General features: G+C 54.9%; 2 long non-coding RNA genes across 5 annotated transcripts in view; one reads left to right on the top strand and one right to left on the bottom strand.

Annotated features, from left to right (window-relative positions):
• LOC117202547 (uncharacterized) overlaps positions 1-18,887 on the top strand; it is a 213,345-nt gene that overhangs the window by 64,370 nt on the left and 130,088 nt on the right. The window lies entirely within an intron of this gene.
• Positions 3,350-16,575, bottom strand: LOC117202549 (uncharacterized). Its single transcript, XR_004484976.2, has 3 exons — positions 16,314-16,575; positions 14,628-14,851; positions 3,350-3,462 (listed from the first exon to the last, which is right to left on the bottom strand). It is a non-coding gene; the product is annotated as an uncharacterized LOC117202549 (long non-coding RNA).

Here is an 18,887-nt window from a genome sequence, read left to right as displayed (position 1 = left end):
TCTCGGTCAGAGCACGGCTTTGTGTATTTGTTTGTTTGTTTTGAATATAAAGTGCTGCTCTGCAGAACTGGAGGATAAATTGCTGGATTCCAGCTAGGAGCTTGGGGAAGGCCCATGAGAAAGGGACATCAGAGGTGGCCCTGAGGCAAGAGGAAGGGATTTTAAATGAGGAGGAGAGAAAGGTGGGGCTGGGGAGGGGCGGGAACAGTGTCTCAGGCTCCAGGAATGGAATGTGCAAAGCCACCTTGCAGTGAGAGGGCAGTGGGCAGCAGGCCAGGAGGCTGACTCCCAGGACCTGTGAAGGAGGGTGGGCAGGGCGGGCAGCCCCAGGATGCCAGAGTGGAGGGGTCACCTCGGGGTCAACATGGGGAGGCCTCGCACGCCAGCCCGGGGAGTCTGGACTTCATCCACTTGACAGCGGGGAGCCAAGGAAGGCTTTTAGCAGGAGAGAGACGCCTTGGCTTTTCTTGACACTGTCTCCTCCTCACCCCGCCTTCAAATCCCACCTCCTCGATGGAGATGTTCCTAAATGTCCCAAGTACCCCCTACTCGGGACAGCAACGGTGGCAGAGCACAGGCGCGGCAGCCTCCCAGGCACGGCAGCTGTCCTCTTCCTCCCGGGTGCCCCCAGCTCCGTGTAGGCTGCGCACTGCGTGTCCTCCACCAGACCTGGCCCACGGTCTGAGCACGTGCACACTGTGCTCCGTGTCTCGCTCTGTGATGTTGGCGTGAAACCCTCAAATGCCACCACAACAAGGATTGACCTACATTTCTGGGGTCAGATCCGCTCGGATGGGCCAAGTCGTGTCTCTATTTGATTTTCCTGGATTAGACTCAAGCTTAGTGACTGCCATGAGAATAGGAGAGTTGTCTTAGCCGGATCTGGTGGCGCTGGTTAATTTTTATTTTTAACAAGTAGAGGTGTCTTGTGGCCGGAGGTGAAGCACAAGATGCATAAAGAGGACGGCAGAGAAGCGGTGGCCTTCAGGGTCCCTGTGGATGGGGATGCGGACTTTGCACGAGTCCCTTGGCAACCTCCAGGTCCCAAGGAGGTTATTCACAGCCTCCAGGAATTCTATGAACAGAGCTTAAAGGCCCGATGGGTCCTCTGTTCTATCCTTCACTCTGTGAGGGGAAAACTGAGGCCCCAAGTGGGCAAGCACCAGCTAAGATCACACCGGGGGTCAGTGGCAGAAGCAAGGGTAGAACTTCGCTTCCTGCTCTCCGTGGGGCATTTTTCCAGGCCCCGGCATGAGGACTAAACCAAGTTAGGGAGAACTTAGAGGGGAGTTGCTGGAGCTGAAGATAGAGCTGGAAGAAAAGGAGAGTCAGAGAGACACACCAAGGGAAAGCTGGGACTGAGTGTCAGGTGGAAGATCTGGCTTGGATTTGGCCCCCAATTATATATTACTTATATTTCAAAAGCAGAGATGGTGTCTCCTGACTTACCAACCCACCCCCTGGCCCCGCAGTGGAAAGGATGGCCAATCTAAGAAAGACAATATGACATTTTTAATATTTTCAAAGGCCGGAGGGAGGAGCTTCCCTTAGCCTCTGCCTGGGGCATCAGCTGGGTACCCACTGTGTGCCCGGCATCATCCTCATCTCCATTTACCCTCTGTGAGCACTTAATAGGCTCTGGGCGCTGAGGTATCAAGAAAGACTCATAACTTATGGAGAAGAGGGCCAGCTAAACAGGTACTTCTAACAGAATAATCCTACATCCAGAGCAGAGCCTCTAACCTTAAACAGAGGAGGGGTAGTGAGAGAAGGCTTCCTGGAAGAGGAGGCACCTGAGATGAGTCTTGAAAGACAAGAGAGAACTAAGTCGCCTGCAAATGGGGCAGGGTGCTTGCTGTCAGCAGATCCAGCGGCGTGAACAAAACCAGGGAGCCATGAAGCTGTGTAAAGTGATTACGGCTTTACTCTGTGATAACTAACACACAGCCCAGCTCAAGAGTGAAGGCAGAGGACAATGGAGGGATTGGGAAGGGGACAAGGTCTGGTGCCTGCCCCGTCCTCCTTAGCAGTTTGAGTTCATCCTACAGGTGTTTTAAGGTGGAGGGCGGCTTGTTTGGATTTGTGTTTTAAACGATGGCCCTGGCAGGAGTGTGGCAGCTGACTCAGAGGGAGCCAAGGCAGGAGGCTGGGGAGACTGTTGCAATCACCCAGGAAGAGAGGATGAGGGCTTGACCTTGGGCGGTGGTAGTGGGGACACGGGGAGAGGGATGAGTTGAGAAACATTTAGGAGGGCAGGTTGTCGGGACCTAGCGACTGATTGGCTGTGTGGGATGAGGGATGGGTTGGACTCAAGGCTGGCCTTATCAGGGGTTGAGCGGTGTTGCAACCCAAGCCACAAGGAATTCAGGGGGCGGGGCACACTTAGAGACTCAAGACTGATCTCAGGTTGAGACATGGTGACTTTTAGGTGCCCAGGAAGTGTTAGGGTGATGACAGAATCCCAGGAGGCAGCTGGAAACCCAGGGACTGGAGGTCAGGAGAGAGGCCTGAGCTAGACACGGAGATGTAGACTGATGAGCATACGGCAGTGGTGGGAACGGCAGGAGTGGTGAGGTGGCTCAGGCAGACACAGTAGAGGGAGGAGTGGGTCCCTCCCTGCGGACCCTGCACTTTAGGGGGTGGGTGGAGGAAGGGAGCGCCCCGGGAGATGAAGAGATGATAGAGAGGCAGGAGGCCAGCCGAAAAAGTGACATCACGCAGGCCAAGTGAGGCAGGGCTGCAAGAGTGAGCGTGGGTAACTGAGGTGACTGCAGCAGAGTCGCTGGTGAGAAAAGGACCAAAAAAGGCCCACCAGGGAGAATGAGAATCTGGGAGGGTTTCGTTGGGTGGAAGAGCCCTGAGCACATCTGGAGGCTTGGTAGAAGGAGGAAGTCTTAATAGAGGGAGGTCCTGGAGGCCCAGGAGAGATGGGGTCATTGATGGAGGGTCCAGAGTGGGTGGCCCAGCACACAATTGGAAGGGTGGCCTGTCAGACAGAAGGGGGACCGTCCTTTCCCTCTGATTCTGGACAGAGTTGTGATCAGGATGGGCGTGGGGATTGTGATTGGATGTGCAACAGGGGCAGCAGGTCACACCTGAAGGCCTTAATGGATTTGATGAGGCATCTCCAGGAACTGAGGTGGGCAGAAGGGACAGGGGTCATGAGAAGAGGGGTGAAGGTCAGTGAGGCAAAGAATTGGTGAGGGAAATGGAAATGGGACGCTGGCCAAGGCAGGCCAGAGGACTTTGGGGTGACATCGAGGGTTCAGGTGAGGCTGGAGACCTTGCAACTGACATGGATCCCAAATCTTCCTGCTTTGGGTTCTCACCAGCCTGAGCGTGAAGTTCACTGGGGTTGGCCCTGGGTGATGTTAAGTTGCACCGATGAAGGGAATGGTGGCGTACAAAGGAAGCAAGGGTGCTGGTGAGAGGGCCATCCGATTGACCGAACCACTGGAGCAGCTAGAGAATGTGGGCAGAAGGAAAGGGATGTTGAGGTTAAAATGGAAGAGCAGCAGTTCTGGGTGATGGCCAGGGGGTCATGGGATTGGGGGCTCGGCTTGAATAGGGGAGAAGGTCCCTGGGGAGGGGGAGCTGAAGCTCTGGAGAGCCCAGGTGTTGGATGTCACTTAAACAGATGTCGAAGACCATCATTGGGCTGATGGCAGGCCTTGGCAGGGAAAGGAGAGACAGTGATCTGGGGCAGGTGGGCAAGGAGGCACTCAAGGGTGACCGGGAAGGTGGAGGCTGAGAGGCAGGAAGAGAGGGGCAAGGTAGCAGAGTTGGATGGCATGAATCTCAAAGGAGAAAACCCCATCACGTGAGGTTGATGGAATCATGGAAATACCCCTGGGGACGTGAAGGGGATGTGGGGACCTTGGGGACTACTCAAGGAAGTGAGATGTGGAAACAGGAACCGCCTCCCCGGGGAGGACCGAGGGCATGGCAGTTGCAAGGTTTCCATCACAAGGCCAAGGACAGAGGGAAGTGTCCTTGTGAATACTTTTTGCGCTCACAAGAAGAAGTGGACCTACTTCTTAAAGGAAGTGAGTTCCAGAAGGGGCAGAGAGGAGGTGTGGTAAGGAAGGTGGGTCAGGCCTGGTGGGGCACAGAGCAGTGAGGGGAAAGGAGGTGCACTGTGGGCCCTGACCAAGGATGTGGGGCAAAGAAGCCCGCAGCAAGGACTGAGAGAGGCGGGGACCTGGAGGATGAGTAGGAGTTTCCCTGGGGAACAAAGGCAGGGGGGTGGGAAAGGGGGAAGAGAACTCCAAAAGAGGGAGTAGTCCGTGTGAAGGCCCATTCATTCATTCCACAAATACATACAGAGGGTTTCTATGAGATGGGGATGGTTGGGATACATCAGTGAACAAAAGGATGTCCCCTGCTCTTAGGGAGCTTACATTCTAGCTGGGGTGGTGGGGTGGTGGACAGAAAGAAAACATGACAAGAAGTACATTTTAGAGTATGTGATGAGGCTCTGGAAAAAAGAAGCAGCAGGGCACTGTGAGATGGAGCAGTAGTCCTGCAGGTGGAGTGGGGCAGGGGGCTGGGGGGAGTGTGTTGAGATGGAAAGTATGGTGGTCAGGGTAGGCCCAGGTTAGTCAAGGGCTCTGGGTCTGTGGAAAATTCCACATGGATGGGTGGTACGGGGTAAGGATAAGGGAAGAGGTGCCTGTATGGTTACCCTGATGGATGGTTCCGTGGGAAGAGTTTTAGAGTTTAGAGTTTTAGACAAGAAGAATCGACTAGGTTGGTTGAGAAGTGATGGGAAAAGGAAGGAGATGAACACAAATATTCATGGGCATCTGTTAAGGGCCAGGCACTGTGCTAGGACGGCTCCTTTAATCAGTCTCTTACTACCCTTCCTGACGAGCCTAGGAGTTAGGAAGGAACTGTCCTTATTTGTCCCTAGTTTACATGAAAATAATGGCAGTATGAAAAGGAGTTAGTACTCAGTGTGGTCCTGAACACTGCCTGCATTTTCTGAATGCATCCTCCCACCCCCTCATGAGGTCAGGGTCATTATCTCCATTTCCTGATGAGAAGTGTGAGGTTCAGAAGAGTCACACAGGGGCCGAGATCACAAACTTGAGAGCTAACCTGCTGGGTGGCCCCCGTCTTACTAGCCACTGGACATCAGGCAGTTCCTGAACCTTTCTGGACTCAGCTTCCCCATCTGGAAGTAGGGATAATAAAAGCACCTGCCTTATAGGGGTGTGGTGAGGATTAGATGAGATTATGTATGGAAAACACACAGAACAGAGCCCAACACACAGTAGGTGCTATTGAGCGTTCCCTGTTACTGTTATTTATGTTCAAGGTCCTTCAGGTAGAAAGGGGAGGAGCAGGGTTTTGGACAGCCCGTGGTGGGGCTGACCCTGCCTCCTCCCAGCTGACCTTGGCCCTGAGTGGGACCCGCCGTGCTGACCCAGACTGAGGAAGGAGGAGCTGTACATCCCCCACCAGGCCCAGTCCTCTGCAGCAGGCATGTGACATATTGTGGCGTGATGTGTTTTCCCCTCATGGTGCAAGATGTGACTCAGAGGGGCATGCTGGGGAAATGAGTTTCTTGGATTTGCCCACCTCATCGCCCCTGCGTTCTTTAGAATTTCTCTGAATCAGACTTTATATCTGGCGCTGCCGGCTCACCGCCTTCTTTATGCAGAAAACAGCCCCATGTTTCCAACTTGCTCAACAGACGTCAAGATTCATGTTGGGTCCGGGGAGGGTAGTAAAAGGCGGGGAGGGCCAAAAGGGAAAAGAAAGAAAGAAGAAGGAAGGAAGAAAGAAAGAAGGAAAGAAAGAGCCAGCAACAATCAAAACAAGCCTTTTCTCCCTGTGTAATCTGGGCAGCTTCCAGGAGGATAATGTCTTTCCACCGTGCATCGCCCCCTCCCTCCCAGGCTGTTTTCACAGGAAGCAAATCCTGGAGCATTTTCAATGTGCCCCTCGAGGCAGAACAATGAGGCCCTTGAAGCCTCGGCCCCGCGCTTCCTCCAGTTATCCGGAGCCCCGGCCGAGCCCCTCCGGGAGCGGGGCGGGGAGGCGGCGGGCGAGGAGGGGCGCGGGGAAAGGCTCTGGGAAATGGGGGAGGGGGGAGCCTGCGGGGTGTTGCGGAGCCGCACGAGGGAAGCCCATTAGCCAAATAATAGGTTTGGATCCAACTGTTTTGCCAAGGTACCCGGCATTTATCCGGCTCCCCGATTGGGGGCGGGGAGCTGAGAGGAGGCGGCGCGGATCCAATTACGGCTGCTCCTGCCCGGTCGCCTGGAGGTGGGGGCGAGCCGCGCCGGCATGGGATGGGATGGGATGGACCGGGCGGAGCAGGCGGAGCGGGGCTCCCGCGCGCAGAGCCCGGGCGGCGGGTCGGGGGGCGCCTTTTCCCCGGCCCCGGCCCGCGCCGCCTCCCTCGCCCGCCGGCTCAGCTGCCTCATTGTTTATTGTGGAGTCTGGTTCGCCCCCCTTCCCGTCCCCCTCCCTCGCTCCCGCCTCCCTCCTTCCCGCTCCTCTCTCCCCTCCTCCCGAAAAGAAAGAAGAGCCAGTCTGTGGAGTCGAATGAGTCATGAATAAACAAACAGCGTGGGGGAGCTGTCACTCCGGGCTGACTTCCTGGCCGCGCTCGGCTCCGCGACCTCCTGGCGGGCGCAGAAGCCGGGCTGGCTGGGGTGGGCAGGGGCGGGCGGTTCCACCAGCGGGCGTGGAATGGGGTGCCTGGGACCCCAGTTGCCAGGCTGGCCTTGAGGACCTCTCAAACATCGTGTCCGTTAGAGGAAGCGAGTGTGACCCGATGTCCCCAAGCCTATCTGTACACGTGTGCTGAGGGTTGTGAGTCTGATTCTCTTGGGTTTGACAAAAGCCATACGCCGCAGACAGGCATGTGAGCATCTGCTGTGGGGTTGATTTCCCTGTGTGGGCTCACCCTCTGGGAATGCCTGTGTGTGTGTCGGTGTGGTTTCTCCTTTATGTGTATGTCTGGTGTATGCTGCTGACGCCTGGACACTGTGAGGGTGTGTATATGTGGGATGTGTATGCGTGCAGTGTATGTCTGGAGTGCGGGATACGCGAGAGTGTGTGTCCATGTCAAGGCTGGTGGCCTGTGTGTGTGTGTGTTGTGTGATGGTTTTTCTGACACTGAATCTGCCTCTGCCGCTTTAAGGTTTGAGATTCTTGCTTTGTGCTTCGTTTCTCTACTTGGGCCTTTTTCCTTTCCCTTGTGTGATCCTGTGGGTCATTCGGGGCCATCTCTTCCCATTAGTGAGGCCCCAGGGCCCCAGCAGACCTCCAGGGCCTGGCCTGGCTGGCCTCAGAGTCCAGCCAGCTGTGGCCACACGCAGGCTCCTGGCGCTGACTCATGCCTGGCGAGAGCAGAGCGGAGCGGAGTCTGACCAGGGCCCGGGCTGGGTGAGCCCGCAGTGTGGGGAGGGCACTCTGGGCCCGGCCTGTGGCAGTTCTCATGAGCTTTGGAGCTCGGGGACAGAGGCCTGAGCTAGCCCAGACGTTCTGGGGGCTTCTGGTGCAGAGGAGGGCCCACTCCATGGGGTCAGAGTCAGGGGCAGGAGTGGGCCATTTCTTCTGGCTTCCCTGGCAATCGCACAGTTTCGCAGAGGTCCATCCCAGGGCCAGTGCTGACCGCTAGGCCTTCAGGAATAAGGTTGGTGAGACCAAGCTGCAGCCCAAGCCCTTGCTACCTGGCTGAGTCCAGAACCCTGCCAGCCCTGGCCCAGTTCCCTCTCCAAGGGCCAGCCCGGGCTCCTAAAGTTCTCCAGCTCCGGGGTGGAGATTTGCACTCAGGGCCAGATCCCCCTGAGACTGAAGCAGTGTGCAGGTTTGCTGCCCTTCCCTCACCATCACCCTCTCCTGCAGCTCTACTGGTAGCACTGGCTTGCTGGGTTTGGTTTTTCTTAGTGCTGGAATCACGACGGTGCTTGTGGCCCTTACTGGCCACACCGGGAGGCAGGCTCTGGGGGCAGCAGGCCAACCCTGGCCATTTCCCAGCCTGGCTCATTCACTTTGTAGCTGGGTGACCTAGGGCAAGTCACTTAATCTCCCAGAACCTCTCTTTGTTCTTCTTCTTCTTCTTTTTAAAAATATTTTCTTGGCTGTGCCGTGCGGCAGGTGGGATCTTTCTGTTCCCCGACCGGGGATCGAACCTGCACCCCTTGCATTGGAAGTGTGGAGTCTTAACCACTAGACCGCCAGGGAAGTCCCTCTTTCCTCTTCTTTAAAATGTGCAAACTGACCCCTGCCTCATGGGGGAGTTGCAAATATTAAGGAGAAAATGCCCATGAGCCTTTAGCATGGAATAGATGCTCTGAAGAGCTCACTGTCTGTCCCCGTCTCCAGCCTGCCTTGGACCTAGATCATCAGGGCCCATAATTTTACCCGCCCAATCTTGCTTATCCTCTGACCTAGAGAAGTGCTGGCCGCCAAGGACCTTGTCTAGAACTTGAGGACTCAGAAGCAGTCCCACACAGTAGCTGGGGCCTCCCAGGGTAGTGTGGGATCTGGGCCTGGACTTCAGAGCCAGGCCCATCTAGGCAGGACAGCGTGGCCCCACAGCGTCCTTCTGGGGCTTTCTCTGTGGGGAGAAGTCTCCACCCTTCAGAGCATACTCTGGCTGTGCCTGGGTTGACCTCGACTTGTGGACAAGTTGTTTGGTCTACGTGGGGTAAAAAAAACAGCCAATACTTAGGAATGAAGACATTTCCCATGAAAATGTGGACTTTCAACTTCCTCGGATAATTGGGAGATTTGGCCACCCTGGGCTCACATTCCTATGTGGCAACTGTGGGCTGAAGCTGAGAAGTGGGGGGCCCCTTTGGGCAGGACATGTGCTCTCTGTTTACCACAGTCTCCACCACTCCCTATTGTCCTGGTTCTCAAACTTGAGTGTGCAGGAGAATCACTTGTGTGTTAGAACTCAGATGGCTGGGCTCCACCCCAGTTTCTGTTTCAGTGGGTCTGGGGTAGGCCTGAGACTTTGCATTTGTAACACGTTCCCAGATGATGCTGACGCTGTTGGTCCAGGGAGCCACTCTGAGTACTCCCGGCCCATCTGATATTGAATCTGACTGTTGGTTACCATATACCGGCTCACTTGGCCTACTGTCTTCCCGTGAGGTAGGGCAATATTTCTCTCTACTCAAACTCTAGCAAAAGTAGGAAAATAAAAAAGGACAGAAAGCATATTTTTTCTAGGAAAATGGAATATGTATTTCTCTGGGGACAAGAAGGATATTCCCGTGTGTCTATGTGCAATTTGCACATATGTCAACTAGACGCTACTTAAAAGAGTGATGCCTGCCCTGAACATGACATGGGGGAGGGGCCAGGTGGGCACTCTCTGTGCTGGATTCTTACACCTGTCCACCTCATTCAGTTATGTTATTTGCTCGGGCCCGTGAATGTTTGAGTGTGTGACCATGCCCGTCGTGGTTTATTCATTGAACAATCCTAATCTGAACCAGTTCTGTTGCTGTGCTGGGTTAGCACATGGAGACAGGGCAAATAAGATACGTAGTCTCTACTCTTGTCGGACTCAGACCATTGGGACTGACAGACAAAACAAATTGAACAGATATATAAAAGGAGGAATTACGAATTGTGATAATAATCAGGGTGCTGAGATGGAGATAATGGGGTATGTGGGACCTTCTTTAGTCTGGGTGGTCAGGGAAGCCTCCCGGAGGTCCCTATCCTATGTGGGGGAAAAGGAGGTTGGGAAGCAAATGGGATCCTAGACCAAGTCAGCCTGAATCTCTGCCCTAAAAGATGGAGCGCAGATGGCAAGTCAGGAGACCAGGGCTCTAACCCTCACCCCAGGGTCTTCCCCTCCACCCCGCGCCCTCCACCCCTGTCATTTTAACCCCCTTCAAAGTCCAGCCCCCATTTCACCTGACCCAGGGAGCATTCCTGACCTTCGTGCCCAAGTTTTGCTCTCTCTCTCTCTCTCTCTCTTTCCATCCTCTGACCCTCAGCTCTGGTAGCTGCTTGACTCTTCAGGGTCCCACAGAGGCTCACAGCGCCTCTGGTAGTTACGTAGTGGCTTCAGGAAGCTGCCCCGGTGTGTTCAGGAGGCTGCACCACCCTATGGCAAATTGCTTTGTCTCTCTGACCTCAGAAACTTCAGGACAACTTTGAGTACTTCAGGAGCCCCAATCCAGTGCTTTCATTTCCCCCTTACTTTCCAGTCATTCTTCAACAACTTGGGTCAAAGGGCAGAACTTTTCCTCCCTCTTGGCTTTCCTCACAGAGTCCAGCCCAAGGATGAACATAGAGCAGGGATTCCACACCTGCCAGGACATGAGACTGGGGACTGGCACTTCCCATATTTACATCTCCTAAAATGGCTAAAGAATCTTGCCGGGTATGGAAAACCAGTGGCATATTCTTCCCATAGTGTGCTCACAGCAGACATCACTAATCAATCAAGATACTCTTTCCCACTGAGCCCACGCATAGCATCAGAATCCTTCTCAATACAGTCCTCCAGGAAGCTGATGCTGTTGAATTAGAGGTGCCTTGTAGGATGATTTTTGTTGGTCACTCCTGTTTTAGGAACAGGTCTCATATCATGTGGGTCTCATTGGCCTCTTGAATAAGCAGAAACCTGGGACACGGACTTAAGATGGGATTTTAGGCCCTGGAGCTGGGCACGAGGTTGGGGCTGGACTGGTCTGTTAGCTACTGAAAAGACCTATGGGAAGCTGACGGGCAGTGGCAGGGGTGCAGTCGGATGCAGATCAGCTTAGAGTCCCACCTGAGTGTCCATCCAAAGAAGGGAGCACAGGCTTTGAGGCATTGGGGTGGAAGTGAGAACTCAGGTAGAGCTGGGTTCCAGGAATGATGAGGGGACAGTGGGTCCTGCCTGGGATCCCGGAAGGCCAGCAAAAGCCTCCTTTGGCTCTCCTGAGAGCGAGGACAGGAGAGAGCAGTCGGGGCTGAACAGAGACTTTCCTCCTGCCCACCCAGGTTGAAGTGTCATCCTCTCAAAAGGGCTAGAATCCCCTCCCCTCCAAGTGCAAGCAGAGGCAGCCCAGGGCAGTTTGGAGGGTCCCTTTGTAAGCAAAAGAAGCTTTTATGGAAATTAAATGTGGATATCTCTGTTCCGGGACCATCAATATATCTGACAGAGCTGCGGTCATTAGGAGACTGCACGGGGAGGCTGATGTCTGCCAAAGCTCCTATCGGGGTTCTGAGGAATGATCTGGATGTCCTGTAGCCTTGGTCTGACCAGAGGCCTGGGCTGTGGGCTGTCTGGCTCCCAGGGCTCTGGCCCTCCAGCACTGGAAGTCAGCAAAGGATATGGCAAGGGTCTTCCATCTCACCTTGCTTGCCCTCCCTCTTCTCCTGGCCCTGTTCCTGTGCTCTGGGATGCCGCAGGCTGTGGGCGCAACGCTGCAGACTCTAAACTCTGTCATCTGCTAGTTCAGCCATCCTATGGCTGGTGCCCAGCCCTTGATGAAGGGAGGACTGACCAAGGGCACCTCTCCTTTTGTAAGCTTGCCGGGCTTTCATGCTTGCTTAACCCCTGCTGTCTTTGCTACACCATCACTTCACGAGGGCAGGGACCAAGGCTGGGAGGTCCACACCAGGTCCGGAGCCCAGCGCCATTCCCTGTACATAGTGAAGTTACACAGGCTGAAGGAAAGGCCACATCTTACTGTGCCCTCAGCCTCCGCTGAGTTCTGGGTCTGGGACATGAGGGGCTTTGGGTGGCTCTGGACCTGAGGCCCTGATGGTCTCTGAGAGCACTGGACACCCCAACCCCTGGGCACCTCTGACCATTCCCCTGATGCTGCAGCCGCTCCCACTGCTGGGCCTTTGCTTCCATGTGCCAGGCCTGGAGTTCCCTTCTCTGCTCCGTTTTGCCTGTTCAAAATCCTCTCAGCTCTTAAGGCTCAACTCCAGGGCCACCTCCTCCAGGAAGCCTTGCCTGGAGAAGGCCTCAGCTCTCCACATGCCCTGGGCTTTCCCCACTGCTGTCCTTGTAGGATCTCTGGGCCTCATCCTGGTGTCCATGAGAAGCTGAGGCCTCCATGCTTTAAGCAGGCTAGAAGGGAAGTGACCGACCCACCCACAGCTCAGGAATGAGGCCTCGCTGGACCTTGTGAGCAGCTCCAAAGCCATCTGCAGAGGCCACCTGGCCCTGTCACAGGGGCCCTCACATTGCTCTGGTAAGAGAGCACATATGGGTCTTTCTCCTGCAAGGAGAGCCCTTACTCATCTCCACGTGTGTGGGCTGCAGGCATGAATAGACATGGCCTCTCCCTCCACACCTTTGCTTCTTAGCCTCAGGGCTCAGGTGCAGGGCTTTGGGGATTGGAAAGGCACGGCATGTGGTGTAGGGTCTGGGTCATGCACCCCAGCTGGATGTGTGGGCTCTGTGATGACTCAGCCTTTCAGTGTTTCAGTTTCCTCAATTATAAAATGGGACACGCATTCCCATCTCATAAGGCTATTGTGGAAATTACAGGCCCCATTTTGCCTGCTCCTGCCTGTCTCAGGTTCTCTCTGTCTGAAGTGTTTCTCCCTTCTTTTTTGCCTGGCCAGCTCCTAGTCATCCTTCAGAAAGTCTGGGCTCAATGTCACCTCCTCCAGGAAGCCCTCCCTGGTCACTGGTTCTTGCGTGAGTCTCTATTTGGGGTTGGCCTCCCCCATTAGACCGTTAGTTCTGTGACGGCAAGGGCCGTGCCTCCCTGGTACACAGAGAGGGCCTGGCACTTCAAAGGCAGTGAATATTTGCTAAGTAAATAACAAATTTAAAGTGTCCGTGCAAGAGGATTTTTAGGGCAGTGAAACTTTTCTCTGCATACAATACTGGTAGATACATATCATTATATATTTGTCCAAACTCATAGAATGTACAACACCCAGATTGAACCCTAATGGAAACTATGGACTCTGGGTGATAATGGTGTGTCAGTGTAGGTTTATGGATCGCCATAAATGTACCACTCTGGTGTGGGATGATGATGGGGGGGGAGGGGGAGGTTGTATCTATGTGGGGCAAGGGGTATAAAGAAATATGGGAACTCTCTGTACTTTCTGTTCAATTTTGTTGTAAGCCTAAAACTGCTCTGACAAACTCTATTTAAAAGAAAGAAGACACTAAGAATTAAAAAAAAAATAAAAAGTGTTCGTGCATAGTGGGGACTCAGTCAATTGCAGATCTTCTTATCAAGTGCAGTCCCCAGAGGCCATGTAATTGCTCCTCATTTCAGGCTGCCGGTGGGCAGTTCCACTGGCAGAAGGCTCCCCATTCAGCCTGCACCAGTTTGCCTTTTCTGGGGAAGTATCCGCCCACTGGGGGATTTACCATCCTCTTGGCCCCTGACGCAGCGAGGTCAGAGAGGGACAGGTGAGGTGTACCTATGACCTGAGCCCCCAGTGTTGGTCTGCTTGAAAGAAAGCCCTGCGTGCCAGGGCCTCCCAGGATACATCCCTGGCACAGAGAGCGTCTGCACACAAGGTTGGTTTCCTCAGCCTGATAATGGGGCCTTGGCTGCCCCTAAGCCCACAGCTAAGAGAGAGTGCCGTGCCCACTGTGGTGGCTGTGTTCAGCCTGGGATTCCGGGGTCATTGTCCACACCCCCAAACTGTGTCTGGCTCTCGAGTCCACTTCTGACCACAAGCTTGGCATTCATGTCTCCTTATCAAGCCACCTGGGTCCTGGCTCTTCTATTTCATTCCTCTGGGCCTCAGTTTCTTCATCTGTCAAATGGGAATTAGAACCTTGTAAGGTGGGTGGTATTTTGAGGAGCCAATGGAATAACTAGCTCTCACAGCACTTTACAGTTTGTAATAGCCTATTGTGTGTTTTCCTGACCATGCAGAGACCCTTTTCTGGAATCTCTAGTGTCTTAATGGGCACTGGGGAGATGACATACCCACACGTGAAAGTTCAGGATGCCATGGTGTGGGTGCAACTCTGGGGGCACCATTCATGTGGATTCAACGTATGTGCCCCTGGCAATAGAGCGAGGTGGCTGTACTGTGTCCTGGGACAGACAGGCCGCTGACAGTGAGTTCTGCCTGATGCCTGGAGAAGAAGGTGTCTGAAGGAGCTGGTCTGCCCTGCAGAGCCACAGCTTACGGCTTACCTGAACTTCTCACATCAGTCACAAGTAGCCAAAGGGGCCCTGAGCACCGAGGATAACGGCTTCGGAAATCCTTTGCCCTGGGCCCTGCTCTGCCTGGGCCATGGCCTGGGTGGCCTGAAGGATGGACACATTCATGGTGGGGACACACCCGCCTGTCCAGTCACATGTTTCACATGTGTGCACATGCATGCACACACACAGGTGCAAGCACACACGCACACACAGAGGCACACAACACAGGCACACAGTGCTCTAGACTGATCCCCTCGCTTGCATGGACCCAAGCGAGTGCCTCGTGTCTTTTTCTACACACACATAGAAAGATGGTTCCCCAGAAACTTCCAGGGAGATTGTTCTGTCCATTTCCCTCTTGCCTCCCCTTAGAACCATTTTATAAACTGGGAAACTGAGGCCAGAGAGGGTAAGAGGTTTGCCCAGAGTCCCACAGCAGGGCAGTGGCAGAGCCAGTAGCAGCAGGTCTGGCTCCAGGATGCCTGCCCTTACCTGCGAGTGAGATGCCCTTACCTGCGAGTGAAGTGACTGCCAGCTCTCCTCAGCTCAGCATTCTCTTTGACAGACAGGAAAAGGGACTGGGCCATGACCTCCTTCGAAGGGCTCTCACATCCCAGACCATGCAGAGTAGAGACTCAGAGGCTCTGAGTTGGAGCCCTGGGCTGTGGGTTTTGCCCCACACTGCTGGGAAATTCCAGGTCTACAGCTGCTGCTAGAAGAGCAAAGCTCATTCAGATCTGTAACTTAAAAATTAAAAAGGGAACTTCATAAACAGGGTGCTGTGCAGAGGCCAGGGTAGGGGGCAGCCTCTCCAAGTGACCACCCACTTGGGAGCACCTTGTCCCACTGTGTGGTGGTGGCCAGCAGCCCTGGCTGGGCAGACCCCGCATGCCACCCCCCCCACCATCCTGTCCCCCTGACACTGGCTCCATCCTGTCCTCTCACCTCCCCAGCCCTTTCGGCCCTCCTGCTAGCAGGCTTCGGTAACAAGATGCCCTTTGTGTGTGCTGGACGGGGGAGGGGGCTCCTACAGGGCTTTTTGCTGCTGAGTCACAGCTCCCTGCCAGGCTCTGGGGACAGAGAGTCACAGGTGACTGGCCAGGCGGCACGGAGCCCAAGACCTTGGAGATGACCTCAGGCGACCCCTTCCTTGCACTGATGGGGAAACCGAGGCTCAGAGAGGGGCGGGCCGTCCTCATACTTTCCTAGGGTCAAGCATCAAGATGAGCGCCCCCAACCCGGTGGCCTTATGGGCGCCCAGAATTGTCGTGTGGTCATCATAGTGTCCTACTTCTCCTCAGAATGGCCTGGTGTGTCTGTGTCCACGTGGGTGTGCACACACAAGCTCATGTCTGTGAGTTCATGCTTGTGAGCATTGGAGGGTGTAATATTGTGTGTCAGTGTGTTTGCTTTTCTAGGGTCCCCGTGCCTTATCCCAGAGACACCCATGGCCTGGCCTCCATAGCACTGCCCTTTCGATCCACCTCGTAGGGCCCACCTGGACTTGTCCTGGCCCCGCTGCAGGAGGCCCCTGCCAGCCTGGAGAACTTCAGCCCCCGTGTGCGGATGGGGCTGAGTGCCTGTGATGGGCACCTCATTATCTGGCAAGTCACACCCCTGAACCTAAGGTAGGGGGTCCCTCGGCCCTTCTGCGCTGTGCTTTGTAGGAATCACCAGCTGGGTGCCCAGCCAGAACTGTGGGGTGCCTAAGAAACACGGGCTCTAGGGCCAGGCTGCCTGGGTTTGAGTCCTGACTCTGCCATTTCTTAGCTGTGTGACTAGGGCAAGTTACATCTCCTCTCTGAGCCTCCATTTTCTCACCTGTAAAATGGGATCATAATAGCCTTGCCTCATAGAGTTCTTACCAGAGTTGAATTTGTACTTGAAAAGCTTTTAGTGTGCAGTGCATAGTACACCCTCAAGAGATATTAGCAATTACTATTACTGTTAGAATTATTCATTGTGACCCTCAGAGATCCCATGGGAGATGCAAAGGCCTGATGTGGACTCTTCAGCTTCTGGGCAGCATGTGAGCCCCAGTTCTTTGATCATAGACAAGCAGGCAGCGAGGGGTGGTGGCTGAACCTGGGAGGAGTTGCCCTTTCTGGAATGTGCCCCCACTGAGTCATACCACCTTCAACAGTAGGGCCCAGGCAAGATCTGTACAGTGCAGGGGCCAACCCCTGCCTCTGTGCTTACCGTCTTCCTGGCCTCTGAGCAGCGCCAGGCCCCGGGAGGCAGGGCAGGGCAGCCATGTGGCTGGAGCTGGCACTCCTCCCTCGACGATGGGCCTCTGATGGCCTTGGCAGGCGGAGGGCTTCCTGTTGCTGCTGCTGCTGCGACATCCTGCCTAGTGCCCGGGGCTTGAGGGCTGGGCCAGGGGCCCGTCGGCCATCTGTCTGCTTAGAGCTGGCTGCTTCCGAAAGGCAGCGGGTCACCTGTGAGAGCTGGGCTGCTGGAGGAGGCTCGGAGTCCGTTCTCATGGCCCCAGACTGCCCTGGGAAGGCCTGGTCCCCATGCTTCCTGCCCTAATTCTCCCCGCACGTACCACACAGGGCCCAAGAGTCAGGAAACCCAGCGTGTAGTACCAGCAACTGCAAGGACTGGCCTGTGACCTCAGGGAAATCCCCGCCCTCCCTGGCTTAAGGTCCTCCATCTGTACAGTGGGCAGGCTGGCCTCCAATGCCCCAGACCTCTGTCCAGTCAGAACTGCCTCTAGGCCCAGGTCTGACTGGGGAACATGCTCTGGCTGGAGAGGCTGTTTCCCAGCTGTAAACGTTTTTTCCAGCTCAGTTCCTGAGGCCTGGCTTCCTGGCCAACTGTGGAATTACACAAAGTCCCAAATGATCAGGTGCAGATCGGGTCCAAGCTGGGGTACTTGCTCAGCCCCAGCCCAGCCCCGGTGCCTTGCATGGTTGGTGCAGGGTGATGAGACCCTGAGAGACATCTCTCCAGAGAGCTGGAGCTTGGCTAGGGCTGAAGAAGCAGCTTCTCACTCACTCACTCATTCATTCATTTATTCATTCACCATCCATCCATCCACTCATCCATCCGTCCACCTGTCCATCCGTCCACTCGTCCATCCACTCATCCATCCACCCAGTCATTCATCCGTCCATCCATTTATTCATTCACTCATTCATCCATCCATCCATTCATTCATTCTTCACCTTGCTCATTAATCCATTCATTCATTCAACAGTTTACTGAGCATCTGTGTCATGCTCAGCACTGTGTCAGGCTCTGAGGACATGATGGTGAACATAATAGTCAGAATAGAAGACACACCTGTGTCTTGTCAATTGCCACACAGTGTGACAAACATGAAAATGGGATGACCTAGCAGGGATCTCACTCCAGTCCAGGGAGCCAGGAAGAGCTTCTGAGACGTCACAACTGAAGGAGAAGTTGGCGTGAGCCAAGCGTGTTTAACCTCTGTAATAACCTGATGAGATAGGCAGTTACTATCCCCACTTCACTGGTGAAAAAAGTGATGCTCAACAAATAAATACACAGGCAGCTTTCCTACCATTGCGCCCCAAGTAAATGGGAGAGCCAGGATGGGAGCCCTCATCCGTCTGACTCTACACGCCACTGGGTCCTTAAGTTCTTCAGGTTCTGTGGCGCTCCTGCCAGCCACGTGCTGCTGACCTTCTGTGGTGAGCAGGTCCTGACCAGGAGAGGAGTGGACAGCAGAGGGCAGCTGTCCTGGCTGTCCATTCCTGTGACTCGCTGTGCACGGTCAGTGGGTGGCCTACGCTTCTGACTCTTGGAGGAGCTCAGGATACAGCCAGGCAGCCCCTGTACCTCTGTCTGGGAGCAGCAGTCATACCTTGGTTACCTGAGGTGGGGGAGCTGCTGACCTGAGGTGACACAGCCAGCTGGGAGCTGGGAGTTCCAGTCCTGGTTTGCTGTGGACAGCCCTCCCCGCTGGCTCAGCCATGGGACACTGCTGGCCTAGCCCCCTTGGTTTCTTTCTATGGGATAAATTCACCAGAAAGCGTTGGGCAAAGGCGCGGCTGCCCCTGCCCTGCAGGCGGTCCTGGTCAAACCTGGATGCTCTGAGCAGGCCCAGAACTAGGGGACTTCCTCTTCTAGACCTCTCCTTAAGAACTGTTGAATGAATGAACGGATTAATGAGCGAGGGGATGAATGAAGGGGTGGCTGGCTGGATAGAAGGATGAATGAATGGATGAGAGAATGAACTCCTTGAGGGGAGCTGGCATTAAGCCCCACATCTCCTGGACTCAGAGAGGGCATCTCCTAACCCCAGGTGGCTGGGCAGGCCCTCAGTGGGTACCCCATTCAAAAGTATCGTGGCTTACATCCGCCTCTTGATTTCTCCCCAGGCCGGTCTCCGGGGTGCCCCACGCTGCCCTGAGTCACTCTTGGTTCCTTTCCTTGCTGACAACCAATTCTATTGACTCTACCTAGATGCCAAATTTCTTCATGCCTCACCACCTCCACTGTCACCATTCTCGTCCACACCCTCATCTTCTGTCTGCCAGGTGACTAAACTGGCCTCCGGATTGGGCTTCGATTGTCTGCTTCTGCACCCCTATGCTTCCTTCTCCACACAGCTGTCAGGAGAGCATGGCACTCCCCTTTGGGGCCTGGACCCTGGCCTGAGAGGAGACGGCCTGTGTGACCTGGTCCTGCCCCCCGCCCCCATCCTCCTGGGCCACTGTGCCTTGGCACTGCTCTCTTCTCTCTCATCCCTGACTTCCTGGCTGGTCCCACCTCCTGGCCTTTGCGTGGTGTCCCTGCTGCCTG

This window comes from Orcinus orca, chromosome 14 (genome assembly GCF_937001465.1).
Source record: "Orcinus orca chromosome 14, mOrcOrc1.1, whole genome shotgun sequence".
Lineage (NCBI taxonomy): Eukaryota > Metazoa > Chordata > Mammalia > Artiodactyla > Delphinidae > Orcinus > Orcinus orca.
The sequence above is the reverse complement of the archived record's forward strand: the minus strand, read 5'-3'. Positions and strand labels throughout refer to the sequence as shown.